Here is an 18,904-nt window from a genome sequence, read left to right as displayed (position 1 = left end):
GCTGTTGAGAGTAAACCCTAAGAGTTCTCATCATGAAGAGAAATTGTTTTCCTTCTCACTTCTTTTCTTTTTTATTGTGTCTGCATGAGAAGATGGGTGTTAGCTGAACCTCGTATGCTGATCACTTCCCAATAACTGTGAGTCAAGCCAAAGAGGGCGATGCTCTTTGCCTTAAACTTATACAGTGATGTCAGTTATTTCTGGAGGCCAGCAGGGTGGGGGGGCGTGGGGAGGAAGGAATAAGGTCAAACACACAAACATTTGGAGTATTTTAATAAGCTCACAGAGAAAATAGTGTGAAAATATACCAGGAAATAAAAGAGCAGGTTGAAAAACACAAGCAAGGAACAGAGTGTAGAAGGTACATCTGAGTAGGTGAGGGATCGAAGTATACCGTACTTCTTATTTGTCTTTAATTTCTCCTTCCCAGGAAGATTTTAGGTCCTTGAAGACACGGGAGCCAGGTATTGTTTGCCAGTGGAAGGAGGCGCTCATCTCTTTTTTGGAAGCCCGCAGTAAAAACTGAGTTTGTGACTACATCTTGAGAACCCTATTGTAAGGCCCGACGGAGCAGTTCCAAGGGGAAGGGAGACGGGAAGGCAGCACTAAAGCAGAGCGGCTGGCTGGCCGGCAGCGACGGCACTTGGCTTCTGTTTCTCATCTTGGGAAAACCTGCGAAGTGAGCATGTGTCCATGTCCACTTATTAGAAAGTCTACTTAAATGCCCAGGAACTGGAAGCTTAAATATAAATTACTTTTAAAGCATTTGTATGGTACTTAAAAGAAATCAAGGCCATAGAGAACCATTCATTACCCTTCGGAAGATGCTGCATCTCCCTGGTGCCACTTGGCATGTCCACCAATTGTAAAGTTCTCTGGAATAGTCTGAACTGAAACTCCCACAGGGTGTGTTTGGGGGCTGAAGGGACACTAAATCTTGATTGTTGTTGTCTCTCCCACATTTATGCCTAGAAAGTGAGTAAACCCGTGAAACAGGAAGATGACAGAGAAAATGTAAAAGCTTGGCAAATTTTATGAGTTTGATGTGAACGGTTTAAAATCCTTAAGCTAGACGTGAAGCCTGTGCATGTGCTACAGCAAACCCTGGCGTGGAGAAGTACCAACTGCGGCTGCCACAGTCGCTATGAGGGTGGTGTATCCGAGTTGGAAAGTTATTCATTAGCAACGGTTCAAACATCTTAGAAGTCTCTCCTTTGTTGGTTGAACAACTTCTCTCTCAGTTCAGGTTCTGATAGAGCCATTTCTGGGGACCTTGCAGAGTAGGAGTCCTAGTGGTGTTAGTGGGACTTATTTTGTGAGCCCACTCAGCCCACTCCAAGAGATGGCGTTCGAGGAGCCTTGCCTGTGTGTACCCAGCTTCTCGCCAGAGAGGTAGTTCTGGCTGATGGTTCAGTCCACTTCCCTTAAAGGGTAGCTCATCTCCACGTGTTGGAAAAGGCTGACCTTTCTCCTTTCCCTGCCCTCTGGAGCAGTTTGCATTCCTGTAATGCCACATCGCTGTGTCCTCTAGGGGCTACTTGTGCTTATTTCTGGAGAGAGAGCCCATGCCACCAAAATGGTGACAAATCGCTAAGACATATGTGAGGAGGAAGCGTCCAGGCCTCCAAACGACAAGTTATCTTACGAAAGCATAGCATCAGAACCTCACACACTTATACAGCATTTACAGTCAGTCCTTCCACAATTTCACTTCTCAAATGTATAATTTGAAAGGGTTTTTTCTACATTTAAAAGGACCTTTATAAATTCTGTATTTTGGAAACAAATAATGAGGCCACATGAATCATTCATAAAAGCTCATGACCTTTGGGGTACCTGTCCTGTTTAGGGAACTCACCAAACCCAGTCCCTTTTCGTCAGGCTTTCCTATTCGCTATGGAGAGCAGAGCTCCTGCTGGAGCGGGTGGGGAGTTGGCCAGCCAATAAAAAGATGGGGTTAGAGCTGCCTCCTTTTTCTTCTTGTTGTGCCATGAAAATATATCGTTGAAGAGTGGATGGGTTGTCATGACAACCAACAAAAAGGTTTGTGACCTACATGGAGCCTAGAAACAGGAGAGACAGTGGCCTCCACCGGCTGGCCTTTCTCCAGTGGACGGGCTACGAAGAGGAGGACCCAAATAAGTGAAGGTCACTGGCCTCAGAAACCACTGAGAGCTCTTCCCCAGACCTGATAGACCCCCCGGTTAAGTGGTGAAATCAAGTTTACTTGCTGAACAGAGAATTGGAAAGGATCTCGGGACATCACAGCCCAAAGGGTTCTACGGGGCCCCGTCTGAAGGAGGTGGGCAGTTCACCTGTTTCCCCCATCAGCTCAATGTTATCAATAAATTATCCTCTTGAAACTAACTGATTCCCCAAGTGAACAATTAAAATTGCGTTCCTTCTCACAAGTACAAGAACTAGTTTGTCTATGTACGTTTTAAATTAGCACCCCTCCTCTTTTCACAGTTGTCATACATTAACGTTGAAATTAGGCCAGGTTAAAAGTCACACATCATTGTCTCATTTCTGGATTCAGGAAACACTCAGAAGGTGAGAATGTTGGATGACCTGGAAAATCCCTTCCAGACGTATTTAATGTGGCCCCACCTGACGCCACTTCAACCTCTCGTGTATTAAAAACAATGTTGATTGACCCTGAATCTTGCAACATTTACTATGAAACAAAGACACCTAAAATATTTTTATATACCCATATTTTTTACTTGTCCTTATCTGTGAGGTTGGTACTCCTACCTCCTTCCTCAGCATATACTTTCTTTTTATCAAGAAATACCACATGCTTAAAGAAAATCACAGTTTACCATTCATGTAATTGTGCAGGTTAGGGAATGGTTACTAAGAGAACAGCCACCTAACACCACATCAAGAAATGGGGCATCACAAGCAGTGTACAAATCCCTGGGCACTCCATATATCCTTCCCCATCAACCCCCCCCCCCCCTTTACAAGTAATCACTCCTAACTTTTGTGGTAATCATTTCTTTGCTTTTTTATAGCTTTCCACCTATGTTTGCACCCCCTAAACACTGTCACTTAATTTTGCCTGTTTTTGATCTTCATATGAAGGGTTCACACTGCATATGTGACCTTCTCTATGTGTTCTGCTCTCTTGCTTCTCTCCCGTTTTTTGTTGTGAGATTCCCCCCTGTGTCATTGTGTTGCTGTACAGTAGTCCATTGTGTGAATAGTTACCTATCTACAATCTATATAGAGTTACTTTATTCTAAACCTGGTAGCTACTTGGGGTGTTTCCAGAGTAGGGCAATTGTGGACATCTTTGCACATTCCTGGGCACGTACACATGACTTTGGTGCACACTTAGTAGACGAATTTCCAGGTCACAAGCATGTTCGACATCCACTGCACTGAACTCCGGTCTGTCCCCAAAGTGGTCGTACAGTTTGCACTCTCACCAACACTTCATAAGTGTGCTCCTCATCCACATTCTCACTAGCACTTGAAATTGTGGGATTGTTTAATTTTTTTTTTCTTTTAACGATGAAGGATTTAAACAGGTCAGACTTAGTTAAGATTTATTGAGTACCTGCTAGGCACTTCCCTATATGAAGGGTCCGACACAAATAACTACCCTATTTAATTACAAACTCTTTTAGTACAAAATCATAAGCATGTAATTCTGTAACATAACAACATCACACTCAAGCACTCCATATGACATTTTAGGTGAGATGTTCAAATCGCTGTCCATCTTGTGCAAGACATTCACGTACCCTACCAAGTACACCCAGGCAGGCGTTACTTCTGCCGGACCCTGCATTTAACGTGATTAAGTCACAACAGCTCTGCAAAGGAGAGGATGCTCTCCGCATTTCATGAATGAGGAACCTGAAGCCGCATCCTGGAGGTTTCCCCAGTGAGGCCCTGACAGAGCTGGGACTTGAACCCAGGGCTAGCCGACTGCCCAGACCACGCTCTGCCCACATTCCACCACCATCTGCATCCTGATCTCTGTCTACCCTCACTGCCACCTGGAAGACAGCGGGCTGGGTGGGAGGTGTGCTGCCGGAGGCCCACCAAAGGCCCTCAGCAGGGTCCAGGCCCTGGCTCTGGCCTCACACACACCTGCTTTTGCCGACAGAGTTCACCGCCTGGAGCGGACGTCCCAGGAGGTGATGCGGCACTGACCCAGCAGAAGCGCATTTCTCGTTGTGCAGGAATCCCTCTAAATACTTACAGAGGATTTGGTCTGTCGCCCCGTACCGCCCGGAAACCCGCCTTCGCCTCCTTCAGCATCAGCCTCAGCCCTTTCGCAATGGGGTCTCCCCGCCCACACTCCGAGCTACTTGAGGATAAAGGTTTTGTTTTAATCCCTTTTTTAAAAACCTAAGTTGTCAGCCAAAAATGAACAAAATGAGTAACTTCAGGCGATCTACTCTACAGCACAAGGCTGGCCGTTAACAATGTGGTATGGTATACTTGCTGAGAGGGTGGATCTTACATTGAGTGTCCTTAGCACAAAAGAAAAAATTTTGATTAAAAAGTGAAAGACGGTGGTGGTGGGGGGGGATGTGTTTTTAGAGGCAACAGATGGTCTTGATTGTGGTGACGGTCTCATGGGTGCATCCTTATCTCTTAACTGGTAGAGTTGTATACATTACCTAGGTACAGCTTTTAATATGTCAATCGCACCTCAATAAAGTGGTTAAAATGAAATAATCAAACAAAGGAGAAAACTGCGTTCTGAGTGCCCAGGCCGGGGATCGCCGCGGGCGGGAAGAGGAGCACCGGCACCAGGGGGCGCCACTGCGGGTCTCGGCTGCGTCCTCGCTTACGCGGGCCACTCCACCTGCCCGGGTTTCGGTTTCCTCAGCAAGAGAGAGGGCTGGACTGGAGGATCTCAGAGGCGCTCAGCAGTGCCAGCGTCTGTGTCTGGGTTAACTTCTTCGACAAGCACTTATCTAACACCTTCTGTGTGCACTCCTTCACAAACAAGACTTGCGGCCCTCATCACTGGTACTCAGATAAAGTGCCGAAGAGCTGTTTTGTTTTCCCTTTTTACAAGTCTGTGGGTGTTATTTTTTTCATGGTGTACCTATTTTTAACCATTAGATTTCGTTCTTTTTTAAACAAGGGCCATCTTTGCTGTTTCCCGACTAGACTGGGGCTGTGCCTAATGTGTGTTTGTGTCTCTGGCACAGAGCAGGTGCTCAACACCTGTGGAAGGAAGGCAGGGAGGTAGAGAGGAAGAGGGGAAGGGAGGGGGGAGGAGTGAATGGGGGAGGCAGGGTGAAGGGCAGGAGAGAGGAAAGATGGACTGATCTTTGGACTCTTCCCGTACCTGTGCGATCACTGAACAAGAGACCACCGATGTTTGAACCACAGCCCCTGCCTGTGCAGGGTGCCATTGGTAGCAGGCTCTGACCTTCTACTGAATCAGCGAATCATCAGAGCTATACAAAATTACATTATTTTTATTGAAGCCTGTTGCAGGTACCTGATATAATCATGGCCTTGATAAAGGATGCCAAGTACTCCTGAGTGTGAAGGAGAGGAGAAAAATATGATAATAAAGTTATCCGACTCATTTAGCTTCTCACCATAGAAAATCTACCGCTCTGGGAGATCCTTATTTCTGCTGAGTTGGTGTTACTAAAAGGCAACCTGCTTTCTGTCAGTTTTCTTGAGTACGTTTTAGGGGTCCTCTTAAGGCAGGTAGATTTTCTTTACCTGGGTCCAGCTCTGGACTCTACCAAACGTCCTGTAATTTATGATGAATATGCCCCAATTACAGCTCTTCCTCCTACTTGCCACCATATCCCTAAGTTAAATGTATAATACAAAATTTTATTCTGTTCAACCATGTTCTATTGTGCTTAGCAGGGCACTGTCCTGCACACAGATGACAGTCCCTCACCTCTCAGAAAGAAGCCCTGGACTTCTGACGTTTCCCCAGGGGGCAGGGGGCAGGAAACAGACTTGCCCCACCCCCGCCCCATCAAGCAAAGTCTGACCCCTGGCTGGTCTTGGAGCATCAGGCTGCTGATTTATTTTTCCTTTACCGCTTCCCTCTAAGGGATGCAGGGGAAGAAGATGAATCTCTAAGTAGGAAGGTGGACTCCACTCTCCAAAGCGCTGGAATGAGCCTGTGGTGGAGCCAGCATGACTTCAGGTGAAGTTTCTGTCCACAAGGTTTGCATTTCTCCAGCCAGATGGGCCCCGGACAAGTCCTACCAGAAGGCCCCAGGCACTGAACCCCCAGACAGCCACCTGCTCCTCTCAGATGTGGAGACAGCTCCCAGCCACAGGGGATCTGGCCTTCCCCCCCGTTTCGGTGGGGGAGGGCAGAGAGGACTGTCCTCGGTGCTACACAGGGCAATGCCATGCCAACGTGGAGTCAAGGTCCTGGGGCAGGAGAATGGTGAGAAACCAATACCCACCAATGTACCTTTGCCCCCTTTGGCTTCCCAGGGGGCTGCTGGTGTGCCAGGCTGCAGCGCCAATTATAGCGATCACCTTCCCTTCCTTCCCCTTTGCTCCCGTAGCCCTCAGTTATCCAGCAACACGCGGCCTCCGGAGTTGCCCCTGTGGCTGAGGGCACTGAGTCAAATGCCAAGTCATTGCCTGCCCCGTCCCAAAGCTCAGTCGCCCAGGGCAGTATTGATGCCAAGGCTGTGGGGCCCATCCTGCGCTGGCCCATTTCTGAAAACTACATGATAGACTTCTCAAGGGCAGGGATGTGTCTTAGCTTTATCCCTTCCCGGGTTTACAGGGGCTGGCTGCTACGATGGCTCTGCCCAGACCCTCCGACCGTTGCCCGAGGCCGAAGAACAAGATCACACACGTGCACATGTCCCTGCTTTCAAACAGTGCTTGGGTGCTCCGGCAAATACTCGCCACCGTGAGTTTTTCTCAGTCAGTGGATAACAAAGTACAGCCACAGGTACGGGACGGGCCCTGGCTCCTTTGACATGAAAGGGCCCTCATGGACAGAAAGGTCAGGCACGCTGTGTCAACGGTTCTTCTGCATCTGACTGACCCGGATGACCCCCATTCCGGACCAGTGGCTTCCTTTTCTGTCGGGGTGGGGCTCCAGAAAGAGGCCAACACCTTCCCATCGGCACAGGGGCCGTGCGTCAGTAGGCCACGGGCTCCCTGTCTCCGAGCTTCCGCCTCAGTGACCTGGCCCTGTTGTCACGGGAAAGAGTCGGTTTGGGGAAAAGTAATCCCTTTGTAAAATGAGATGGGCTATATAATAGGGCCTTTAAAATTTATTCTGGGTTTTATAACCACCACCACTGCCCTCATTCTAATCTTGCGTACCCTTACAAAATGGAATAGTTGCTGAAAAGTGAACCAATCTCAGAGATAAGACCCAAGTCTGGAGCACTTTTCTCCTGAAAGAGTAATTTTTTTTTTCAGTCTTGGAGGGTGAAACCAGGGCTCACCGCTGGAGGCCTCGGTCAGTGTCCTGGCCCTTGTTTCGCCTGCGTGAACTCTGCACTTGACCAGGCAGAGCTGGTCTGCTTTGGGACCCGAGCCAAATACTCTCCTAATCCTCCGGACACCCCTGCCACTGCCATCCTTGCCCTGCCACCCCCTGCCCTGCCAGACACTGCTGGAAGCGTCTGGGCGATGCTGTTTGACATCAGTTTCTCTGAGAGGGTCGCCATGGGTCGTTGTTAACCCCCTTGCTGGCGGCTCCCCACTCTTTGCTACTGCCGGCTGCCACCATCCCCTGGACTTGTGCAACATGGACCCCCATGGGCTCTCAGTCACACAGCAGGGTCCACCAGGCTGTACTCCACCAGCATGGCTGGGCTCGCCACTTGACTGCAGCCTTCCCGGCTCTGCCAGAGCTTAACTCCACCAATGCCCCCTTGTTCCAAAGTTATTTTGTAATGATGACATGTCTCGAATTCTATTTCTCAAGTTCCTTTCATTTGAACCAGCAGACTTTCTCCAATGCCCATTCCAGAAACACGGTCTCTGACGAAAGACAGGTTTGTTCTCTGGCCAGATTTTCCAATTTCCCCAAGAGCCAGTCTGAGACTGCTCCCCATGGGCACTTGGAGGACAGCAGACCCCCTGAGAGAATCTCCTCACCAAGGCCAGAGCACTCTGCTTTCTCCGCTAGTACTGTCATCCGAGTAACTGCAGGGTCTTCAGCTCCTGTGCAATGGAGGGTCAAGATGGGAACAGAAAGAAGTTTGGTGAAGTGTCAGGAAGAATTTCCTGATCAAAATGAAAACAAAACAATTCCAGTTGGGTTGCTCTTCTCACAGCTTAAGATGCCGACAACTAACAGTGCTACTTATGAACTAGGATGAAGTTATTCCCTAGAAGGAGAAAGAAGCCCAAAGAGGCAGTGGCCAGAGATGGTACCCTCCCACCACACTTCCAAGGCAATGAGGTGCTTCATTAATCACACAAATTTCAAAGTTTCCCAGGTGAGAACAATCAGATGTCCTCAGAAGAGGGTGGAATTCAACACAAAGGACTAGACCGTCTGTAACTACCACAGAGACTGTTGGATCACCACGAACGTTCACTGTCATCTCCACTGGGCTGTGCAGGGCTCACCAGGCAGGCACCCCCCCACGTCTAGGGGCAGATGGTGGCCAAGAGAACCAGGCTGGGTCAGAACAAGGCTGAGATCTCAGCCTCGGCTCCTGGCTCCAAATCCGTCCTTTCCAGTTTCTCCCTTACAAAGAAAATGTCTTTTGCCTCTGCCTCTGGCACCTCTTTCAAGAGGCAACTCTTTCTGGAAAGAGTTTCTAACTCAGTTGTGTCACTATCTTTCTTAAGTGGAGAAACTAGGTCAGCTTTGGAAGCACGCTCAGACACCACCACACAGTCCACAACCACCAGCCTGCCCGGGCATTTCCCATGTGCCCAGAAGGCTCTGACCCTGGGCAGGTGGGACACGCAAGGTGCACCTGTGCTGATTTTCCTAGGAAAACACCTTTCCTCTGCAACTCTCAGGGCACTTGACTCACCTCTTGCACACTTTATCACAACGAGGCAGGTCACCCCCAGAACCACTATGTTGAAGATGGGGAGAGAGAGAGAGGGAAGCAGACACACATACGCCTCCCTGTTGGGTTACTTACCTTCACTATCAAACTTCACAGCATCTATTTGTTTTTCTCAGCACCTCTTATTATTTTACGGGGAACTCTAAATAAAATAAGTCTTTCCCTCCACACTAACTTACCCAGAAGGACAAGCTGGCCAAGTGCTGGCAGGCTGTGGTTTCCTCAAGGTGGGGCAAATATCCTCAGCAGGGCCTGGAACACTGGGCCTTTGCCGGTGTTTACTGAGCTCCTTCTGCCACCTTGTGGCCGTGAGGCAAATGTGCACGCAAATGCCAATCTCCATCTCCCACAATCCACACACTTGGAGGAAGAATCCACAGGACCCATTTCTCATTTACCAAAGGCAAGCGGACCCTGAGTTTTGATGAAAGAGAAGGAATAGATGTTAGGGAGGCAGCCAATAAACGTGTATCACACTATTAGTCTCCAAATTTTAAGGCTGAAATAAAAGTAAAATGTAAATATTTAAGTTTTTGTTACATTATTGTATTTATTAATAGGGTTTTAAAAGCTTTTGCTGTCAAGATTGTTATTGGAAATGGTAAAAAAAAAAAAAACAAGTGATCGGGTTTAAAAAATAGGGAGAGGAAGTGAGTAGACATCTTTCCGTGGAAGACACGCAGATGGCCGCCGAGTGCATGAAAAGGTGCTCAGCATCCCCTATGGTCAGGGACGTGAAAACCCAAACCACAGCGACACGTCACTTCGCCCTGGCCCGTCGGACTGACGGCTGAAGCAGACCCTCGGACACCGCTGAGGGGACGGACAACTGGTGCAGCCGCTATGAAAACCAGTGTGGGGGTCCCTCCAAAGATTAAAAACAGAACTCCCAGGTGATCCAGCAATTCCTCTTCTGGGTATTTAAATCTGAAGAAAACAAAAACACTAGCTTGAAAAGATATGGAAAAACCCCAGTGTCTATCCATGGATGGATGGACAAAGGAAGAGTGTGTGTGTGTGTCTGTGTGTGTACTTATTCGGCCATAAACCGCAACGAAACTCTTGCCATTTGCAGCAACACGAAAGCAGCCTGAGGGCATCACACTACGTGAGACAAATCAGACAGCCAGGGAAACACCGCGATCTCCCCGATATGCGAAATCTTAAAGCAAAAAGCGACACAACCCAGGCTCAGAGGGACAGCCGGTAGATTGGTGGGGGTGGGAGTAAGTGAACGGCGCGAAGGGGTGGAAAGGTTCAGACTGAGGGCAGTGAAATACGGGAGTCCCAGGGACACAGTGTGCTGCGGGCAGGGGCGGGCGGGGGGGGGGGGTGCACAGTTATTGACACTGTGCTGTACGTAAACTTGAAAGTTGCTAAAAGAGTAGGTATTAAAAGTTCTCACCACAAAAAAAAACCACTTTTATAACTATGTATGGTAACAGACATTAACTAGACTTATTGTGGCGATCATTTTGCAATAGATACAAATATTAAATCATTATGTTGTACACTTGACACTAATATAATGTTAGATGGCAATTATAGATGAATTTTTAAAAAGATCACGATTGGAAATGCTTTACTCTCTTTTGAAAATCTCAGGTTAGTACTTTATGATTCAAAGGCCTAGTTTTAAATTGATTTTTATACTTGGTTTTAATGGCTGTTATAGCAAAACAAGATACTGAGATCTAGACTCAAAGTAGCAAAACTGTGTTAATGGCAGCACTTACTGATACTGGTTTTTCAGTTCTGCCTACCATTAATGTAAAGTTTTTTCTTTTCCTTCTTGACACCAGAAGGCATTTTATTTTTTGCTTTTTTTTTAAACAGATGAATCCTTAATTTGAAAGACTTTAAAACTTTATGTTTTGTAAGTGTGTAGATGAGGGAGTTTTTACAAGTGACTCAAACAACATTTTTGGCCACAAATCACATCATGATGCAATATTCCCAGACAGGCTTAAAATGTGCTCTTTATAGTGGCAGTTAGTGCTGCCTCTATCTCAGGCTTGTTAAAAACCATCACCCATCCCTTGAAGGTACTGATTATTACAACACCTGTAAGAAAAAGGACTCGTGGACATGGACAACAGTGTGGTGATTGCTGGGGGGAGAGGGATATAAAGGGACTAACTGGTATTGGAAAAAATACAATAAAAATTTTTATAAAATAAAATAAAATACATCTTAGTAACCTATTACTAAACCACTAATCACTGGAAAGACCCAAGAATTTAGAACAGTTCAGGTTCTTTCTCTTGTTTGTTTGTCAAAGGAAAGCATGGAACTCCCCTTTAAGCCCAGTGGTTCTGTTAGGCACTCAGCTATGAGTAATCCGAAACCTGTGCACGCACAAAAGGCTGTCAGGGCTCCCTCTACCCCCCACCCCACCCGCCATGTCATTTATAAAAGACTCTCTTATTTAAAACAAGCCACCTGAACTGCGGGGATTCACTGCTGTCAAGTGGACAAGGCAGGGCGACACTGTCTAGGCCTCCCCATTGCAGCCACCACCACGGCCTGAGGATGGACTGGCCACAGGACTGCGGGCCGTCAGACACAGGGTGGGGAAAGGCGCTAAGAGCCAGCCAGCCAGGGAGCTGGTGTCCCTCCTGTGCAGTCGTTCTGTCCTACCACCTGCGGCACTTGGAAAGAGGACAACTGGAAGTGAAACGCAGCAGCTTTGCCTTGCAGTAGACAGACAGACACAGGCTGTGCCACAGAGACAGGTATGAGGACCCCTCTTCCCAGCCCTGCAACCCAGGAGCACAATTTGTGGCCTTGAGGCAGTGCTGAAGGGGCTGAAACTCAGTGACACAAATTGGGGACTGCCCAGAGCCTTGGAGGAGAAAGCTCTTCCTGAGCCAAGTGACTAGGTGGCCGACAGGTCACACGGAGGCTGCAGATCCAGCTCAGCCCCGAAAAAGGAGCTGAGCCTGGGGCATCTCTAGAGCTGGTCACACCAGTTCCAGCAAGCAGGAGGACCTGCTTCAGGCCGCCCTGGAACCTTCTACCTTGTGCTGCAACAACAGCTCTGGGTGTCAATAACCCCCCCATCCCCGCTCCGTGCCCCGATTCCTCTCCTGCGCTCACAGAGCTCCCTCACTTCCTGCTCTTCACAGAGCAGGCCGCACCCCAGGTGGCCACACACAGGGTGTCCATTTCACCCCAAACTGAATGAGACCTCATCATGGTTTGAGAATTATTGTTGTGCTGTGAGATCTGATTGTGTCAGTACCACAAAAGTATAAGCAATTATTTTTAATTCTATACACTGTGTTACTCTAATCAACAGAAACCAAGTTGTACTTCTTTAGCAAGTGAATTTAGTATTCTGCAGGTTACAGAATTTGGTTAAAAATATGATAGGTGATTAGTGCAAAATAAGGGGCATGTGTTGATGCCCGCAGCAGTTTTTACACTATGCACCTTGTATGTGGGGTCCTGAAGACTAATTGTTAAGTCCAGGAGGATCAAATATATCCCATTTCTCTCTAAACATTCAGAAGAATAACATGTTAGGAATCATATCCCCCTCTTCTGAATGCACAGAGCACTCGGTAAAATGTAATTTCCCCTGGTGTTTTTTTTTATTTTATTTTAATCATTGTTCAAGTACATTTTTCTGTCCTTTACTCCCATCCCAGCCCACCCACCCATCCCTCCCCATCTCCCTCTCATTTCCATCCCCCACTAGTTTTTGTCCATGTGTCCTTTATACTTGTTCCTGCAAACCCTTCCCCTGGTGTTTTCACACTCTGCCCCGAATTGGTGCTTTTCTGTGCTCAGAGAGTCTCCTGGAGAATGACAGTCCTCTCCCCAGCACATGGCGGCCGTCGCACTGATCTCTCTCTGCCTTGTGCTAAACTCCCTGGCTGACCTGAGTGCACTTGGTGTTCCCAGGACACCTGGCAAGCTGCCCTGTCGGCACTTTCTGTGTTACTGTCCGTCTTGGCCCCAGAGATCAGGAGCGCACCGTGGCAAGGGGGTTCGTCTTACTCAGCTCACTGTGCCTAGCTCCTAGCACAGAACACAGAGAGAGTAAATGAATGTGTATCTGTTTACTGTTTTTCACAGCTTTACTGAGCTATAACTCCTCTGCTATAAAATTCAACCACACAAAGTGTTCAGCTCAGGAGTGTTCAGAGAGTTGTGCCATTACAACTACAGGCTTATTCCAGACCCCCTGACTCACCCCCAGAAAAAACCTCGTATTCATCCACAATTATTCCTCGTTCCTGCCACTGCCCGTGGGTCCTTCTTCCTGCCTCCATGGATTGGCCTGTTCTGGACACTTCACATGCATGGTCTTTGTGACTGGCTTCTTCCACTTGACAAAAGGTACTCAAGTTTCATGCATGTTGTAGCATGTATAATAACTTCAGTGTTAAAATGCTGAACAACAAATCTGCTGTGTGGATATTCCATATTAGGTGGATCCATTCACCACTGGTGGATATTCGGTTGTTTCTACTTTGGGGCTAATATGAATGATGCTGACTATAAAAGTTCATGTACACGTTTTTGTGGGGATGTGTGTTTTCATTTCTCTCAGGCTGTACCCAGGAGTTACGTAGTAACATTGGGTTTGACATTTTGTAGAACTGTGCAACGTCTTTCCAAGGTTGCTCCATTGACCTTTTAAGCAGCGATGTATGAGGGTTCCAACTTCTCCACACCAGTAGTTGTGGCTGGCTGTCTCTTTGATTCTAACCATCTGGTGGTATGAAGTTGTATCTCATTGTAGTTTTTTATTTGCATTTCGCTTATGAGTTATAACACTGAGCACTTACCTGTGCCTACTGGCCATTTATATCTGTACACTATGTAATTAAATTATAAAATGTCTGAGCTTCACAGAAAGACTTCACAGATGAGGCCCAAGAGTAACGTTAAGTGACTTACCCACAGTTGTGTGTAGTGTGCAGCAGCAGTGTCTCCAATGCACTCCTGACTCCTACCCACTGCTCTGCTCTGGCCCCTGTGACCCTCTCCCAGCTGTGCCAGGGCCTCGGCCCCACTGGACGAGTGAAGTGACTGGATTCCTTATGAGTCAGGGTAAGCAGGTGCTCCAGTGTGGCTCAACTTTATGCCCTACCTTTTCTTCTTTGGTTGGATTGCTTTCATCTCTGACAATGGTTTTATCTGGGTGAAAACTCGATGCTGGAACAGATGGTTTTTATGACTTGAAGCTGCTTAATGTTTTAAACAAATGGTGGCTGAACTCCAAGCATAGATAATTTGAAGCAGCTTTCTTGGCCACTGGAGTGCTAGCAAGATTGGGTGTAAATCCATAGGAAAAAATTAAACCTGCCCACCTAAAGTTTTCACTGTGACCAAGAATACACAAAGGAAGTAAGAACATGTATTTAAAGTCAAAGAATGTGGCGGGGCAGGCGAGGCCGGCTAGAGCCCCTGCTGGGGCGTGGGGTTGGGAGGATGTGGAGACAGGCGGATATTTCTCAGGTCTCCCGGGGACACACCACCTGGATCCGGAGATAAAGCTGAAGAGAGAAGCCATTCTTCATATCAATTCTCAGGGAAGAGCCAGGTCCCCAGACAAAAACCAGAAATGAAAAGAGCTGGTCTGGGGGTTGGCTAGAGTATAGATTATGCTGCAAAAACAAACACGCTAAAAATCCCCACAACTTAACAGAATGGAATTTTACTTCTTGCTTGTGCATCTTTCATTGTGGGTTTCCCCGGGGGCTCAGCACTCCAGGCTACTTCTGCCTTGGGTGATGGTCCTGGGTTTCCTCCAGAGAGAAGAGAGATCTAGAGCTCAAACCAACCAACAAGCGCTTCACCTTGAAAGTGACACAGGTCACGTCGCTTCTGCTCAGAACCAACGGCTCAGAACTGGTCACGTGACCTTGCTTCACTGCCAACAAGCCAGAAGTATGATCCTCCTGTGAGCTTGGAGGGAGATGAGAACTGGATACGAGAGAGCCCTGAAAATGCCCACCCCTGCCAGAGAAAGGGGTGCTTTTTGAAACTTGCTCTCCCCGGAGAAGCTCTTGGAGCTATCTGTGTGTCTGTGAGGGTGTCCCTTTGTGGTAGGGGATACAGCCAGTGTGTGCAATGTGGAGGGGAAGCTGAGACAAAGGAAAGATACATGCTGAAGATGATCAAGTTCAGTTTACTAGCCAGATTATCTAAATAGGTCCCAAGTGTTTTCTGAGTTTATTATCTGTGTCCCCAAACATGAACACAGTCTTTGGCTTAGCTAAGATTTGGGGAAACTCAACAGGTATGGCTCATCCTTGCCTGGCCAGACTGTGGAGAAGGTGATATATCAGGGGCAGAAGAAGAACAAACGTTCCAGACACAGCTGGTGCCCCCAGTCCGGAGAGTCTCATTCATACGTCCTTCTTGGAGATTCTGTTTTTATATGGACTTAAGTTGGTGAGCTTTCCCTAAAGAACAATATAATCATCATATAGATTCTCCAATACAAACAACCACAATTTTTAATGCTTTTACACCATTATATTCCTTAAAACTTCTAAGGGAGTGCCTCACCACGAGAACCACTTAATGCTTATTCAATACATCGAAGAATGAACAAGAAGAATGAGAACGATCAAGGAGCTGCCGCACTTCTAAGGCCAGCCTCATTCTGATAGGCTCCAGAGTCCATCTTCAGCCCTAAGTGGCTCATGAAACCTGGGACGCTCCAGACTTGACTCAGGTCCTACAGAAACAGCACAGGCCCTGAGTGCCGGGATCCCGTTGGCTCGAATTGCTCCTGTGTTCAGACTGTTGGACTTGCCATTCATTCCCATAACCAACCATCCCCCAAGTCCTGTTCCACACTGATACCCACTTGAACTGTTTCTCAGTTGTGCATCAACATGATTCTAATGTCCATCCCTTCTTCTCTGGACTCTGTCGATTCCCAGAGTACTGGAACTGCCTGAGTGTTTGCAACAATATCATTGCAAGAAGCTGCTGTGAGCATGGAAGACAGGGGTGAGATCAGTCCCATTTCAGACACACTGAGTTTGAAGAACATTCCAGAGGAGAGATCCAATAGGCCGCTGGAAGTACAGGCCAGGAGACTGGGTATACACATTTGGGGATTCTTGGCGTTGGGGATATTTGTAGCTGTGGAGACCAAGGAAGGAATGTGAAGACGGTATGTGTCAAAGTCCTTTCTGTAGGGTCCACTGTTGTTTTTATCATTTCCACTTTTAATGAGGCCAAGAAAGAACTTAGGAGGTGGGAAAAGGGAAAAAGAGCCAAAAGCTTTCCGAGAAGGAAGGGGTGAGAAGCAAGGGCAGAACCAAGTATTAATTCATGGAAGCAAGAGCAGAGAGAGAGCCTGTAGATGAGGGGCGGAGCGCTCAGAACCCAGAGCAGCGGCGAGGCCTGGGGCCCAGGTCTGTTTCCCAGCTGTGTTACCCACCACTGCGTTCCCTTCCGCTGCAGCCTTCATTTCTACGTTTCCTTGTTTCCTCTAGGAGGTGGCGATCATCACACCTCCCTCAGAACTGCTGTGGATGAAACCACAGGGTAGAAGGAAGTGCTTTGTAAAGAAGAAAGTGTTGTCGGTGGGGGTGGAGTGCAAAGGCAGCAGAATCTAGAGGAGGGGCGGGGGAGGAAGAGGAGAAGAAGCGGAGGATGGAAGGAGAGGACCAAGCACCTGGGGGATGGGGCAGGGCAGCGCAGCAGGGAGGTCGTAAGGTTGCCATAGGGTATCAGCCCCCAGGAGCCTGTGCTCCCCGAGAGGTGCTCTCATGTGGTCAGGACACCCAGCTGGAGGCCCAGCTCTATACACTTACTGGCCTGTGTGGTCATGGCTAAGAGCTCCTAATCCGTGGCTATCAAACTCTGGAATCCCATGCGACCATTCATTCACAAGTACTGACCCTGGGGCCCCACCTCTGACCAGCTGCTTCTGACTCTACTGGCGTGGGAGCTGGGCCCACAAAAGGTGCAGCTTCGAGAAAAAAACCACGGTTCAACCCTGTGTGGTCCCTGGACCTCTTCTTCCGTCAGTTTGTCCCACTGACCACAAGATGGTGCCCTCTCTCTGCAAAAGCTCTGATGTGCACCAAACGGGAAACAATCCATTTTCTCTATAACTCTAAGAGAATGGATTTGAATTTAACAATATGCACAGCATCTCATTAAGCCAGAATTCAGTATCCTCGGTATCCAGCCATTTAATGTGAGTGTTCCTGCTGGGAACCAAACTAGGTTGGGACGTGTCTATTCTTTTGCATTCCTCAGGGGCTCCAATGAACAGCAGAGTAGGCACTCACTGTGACTTAACTAACATTCATTCAGTCCTCTACCGGTTGCAAAGTGCTTTCCACCAACCATCCTCAGAACAACCCTACAAAATGGGTATTGTTCTCATTTATAGGTGAGATGAAGCTCAGAGCACTTGTTCAAGGTCACTAAGCAAAAGTTGGCAGAACCAGACGCTGAGCCCTTCTTCCCTACTGCACTTGGGTGAGAAGAGCGGGCACCCTCAGAGGGGCTGGCAGCGGTCAACCGCTGGGGACCTGCAAGTACAGCCCCGAGAGGGGAAACGCCTCTGGACCACCGCCGGACGACTTCCTAAGCAAGCAAGAAAGACGGACAGGTGTCCTCAGGGAGTGTCGCGCCGTCAGAGAGAGCAGGTCAGTGCTCAGGTGGGACTGTGCGGAGTGATCAGCTGAGGTAATAACGCATGTGAGGTTTCCAGTGCAAAGCTGTATACGGTCAGCAGTCACTCACCAGGAGGGCAGATCTTCATTACTTTTAATTTTCTGTTCCAGGGAAATGAACTGCTATGCCAATGGGAAAAATGAATGTTAATTCTGCCTTAAGAAAAAGTCATTCGCTCATCTCCAAAGGAAATTCTTTTCTATACCAGCAAGTGATATCTTATGAGGCTGGTGGATCTGATAAAGATCACTTATGTACAAGATCACTTACAGACTTGCTGCCAGGCAGACTCCCGCAGTCAGTCAGGGGCCAGGTGTCAGGGCCCGGAGCCCCCATCCCCCGGGTGTCTGCATCCCAGACGAAGGGGCTGCAAGTGTGGGTTCCAGTGCTTGGAGCAGGGAGACTGGCGTCAGGACAGCAGCAGGTGCACAGAAAGCTTGAGAGAGACATATTTTGATCATTTTACTGACTGTTGTAGCCACTTTCTATGCTTCCGCTTCCCTGTCTGTAAAGAGGTGTAACAGTGTCTGTCTCATATGAGCGTTGTAAGGGTCAGTTTATTTGTAAAGTGCTCAGTCAGGCCCCATGCCCAACATGCAGTAAGCACCGTGTTTCTTTAATGTTGAGTACATGGATATGAGCATACCCATTCATACATTTTACAAGTGAAATTTGAATTTTTCAAAATTCCAAATAATTTTAAAGTTATGTTATTTGTACATTTGTAGATACAGGAAATACACTTCACGAAGATTAAGGTATTGCCTTATGATTGATTAAAAGTTGAAATCCCACTGAAAATGCACACGTTTGATTAGAATGGTGCTGTACACATCGCCTTTTGGGCCTCATCACCACGCTTCCCTTCATTACCGCCGAGGGCAGACAAGCCCGCCCACACCTGTCATGAGGCCAACACAGGCAGCAGCGCAGGTTTTATTTATTTTTTTTATTTTTCATTTTTTAATTTTTAGTCAATATGTATGTCTATAGAAATAAAGTGTAATGCAGCGACCAGATTTTTCTTTCTCTTTGTTAAAGAAAAGTTTTCCATTTTCTCCGGGCGATTTCTTCTAGGTTTGGAAATCAGTGTTCCTTTCAGAGGGCGCCCTTGGCATTTTCCGGACTATAAAGACTTCACCTGAGTTTCTGGGTGAGGGGTGTTCCATAGCAATACTCAGCTCAAACCTCCATCTTCAAGTGTGAATTTAAAGCATTCA

This window comes from Phyllostomus discolor, chromosome 4, assembly GCF_004126475.2.
Source record: "Phyllostomus discolor isolate MPI-MPIP mPhyDis1 chromosome 4, mPhyDis1.pri.v3, whole genome shotgun sequence".
Lineage (NCBI taxonomy): Eukaryota > Metazoa > Chordata > Mammalia > Chiroptera > Phyllostomidae > Phyllostomus > Phyllostomus discolor.
Note: the sequence above shows the minus strand (reverse complement) of the source record.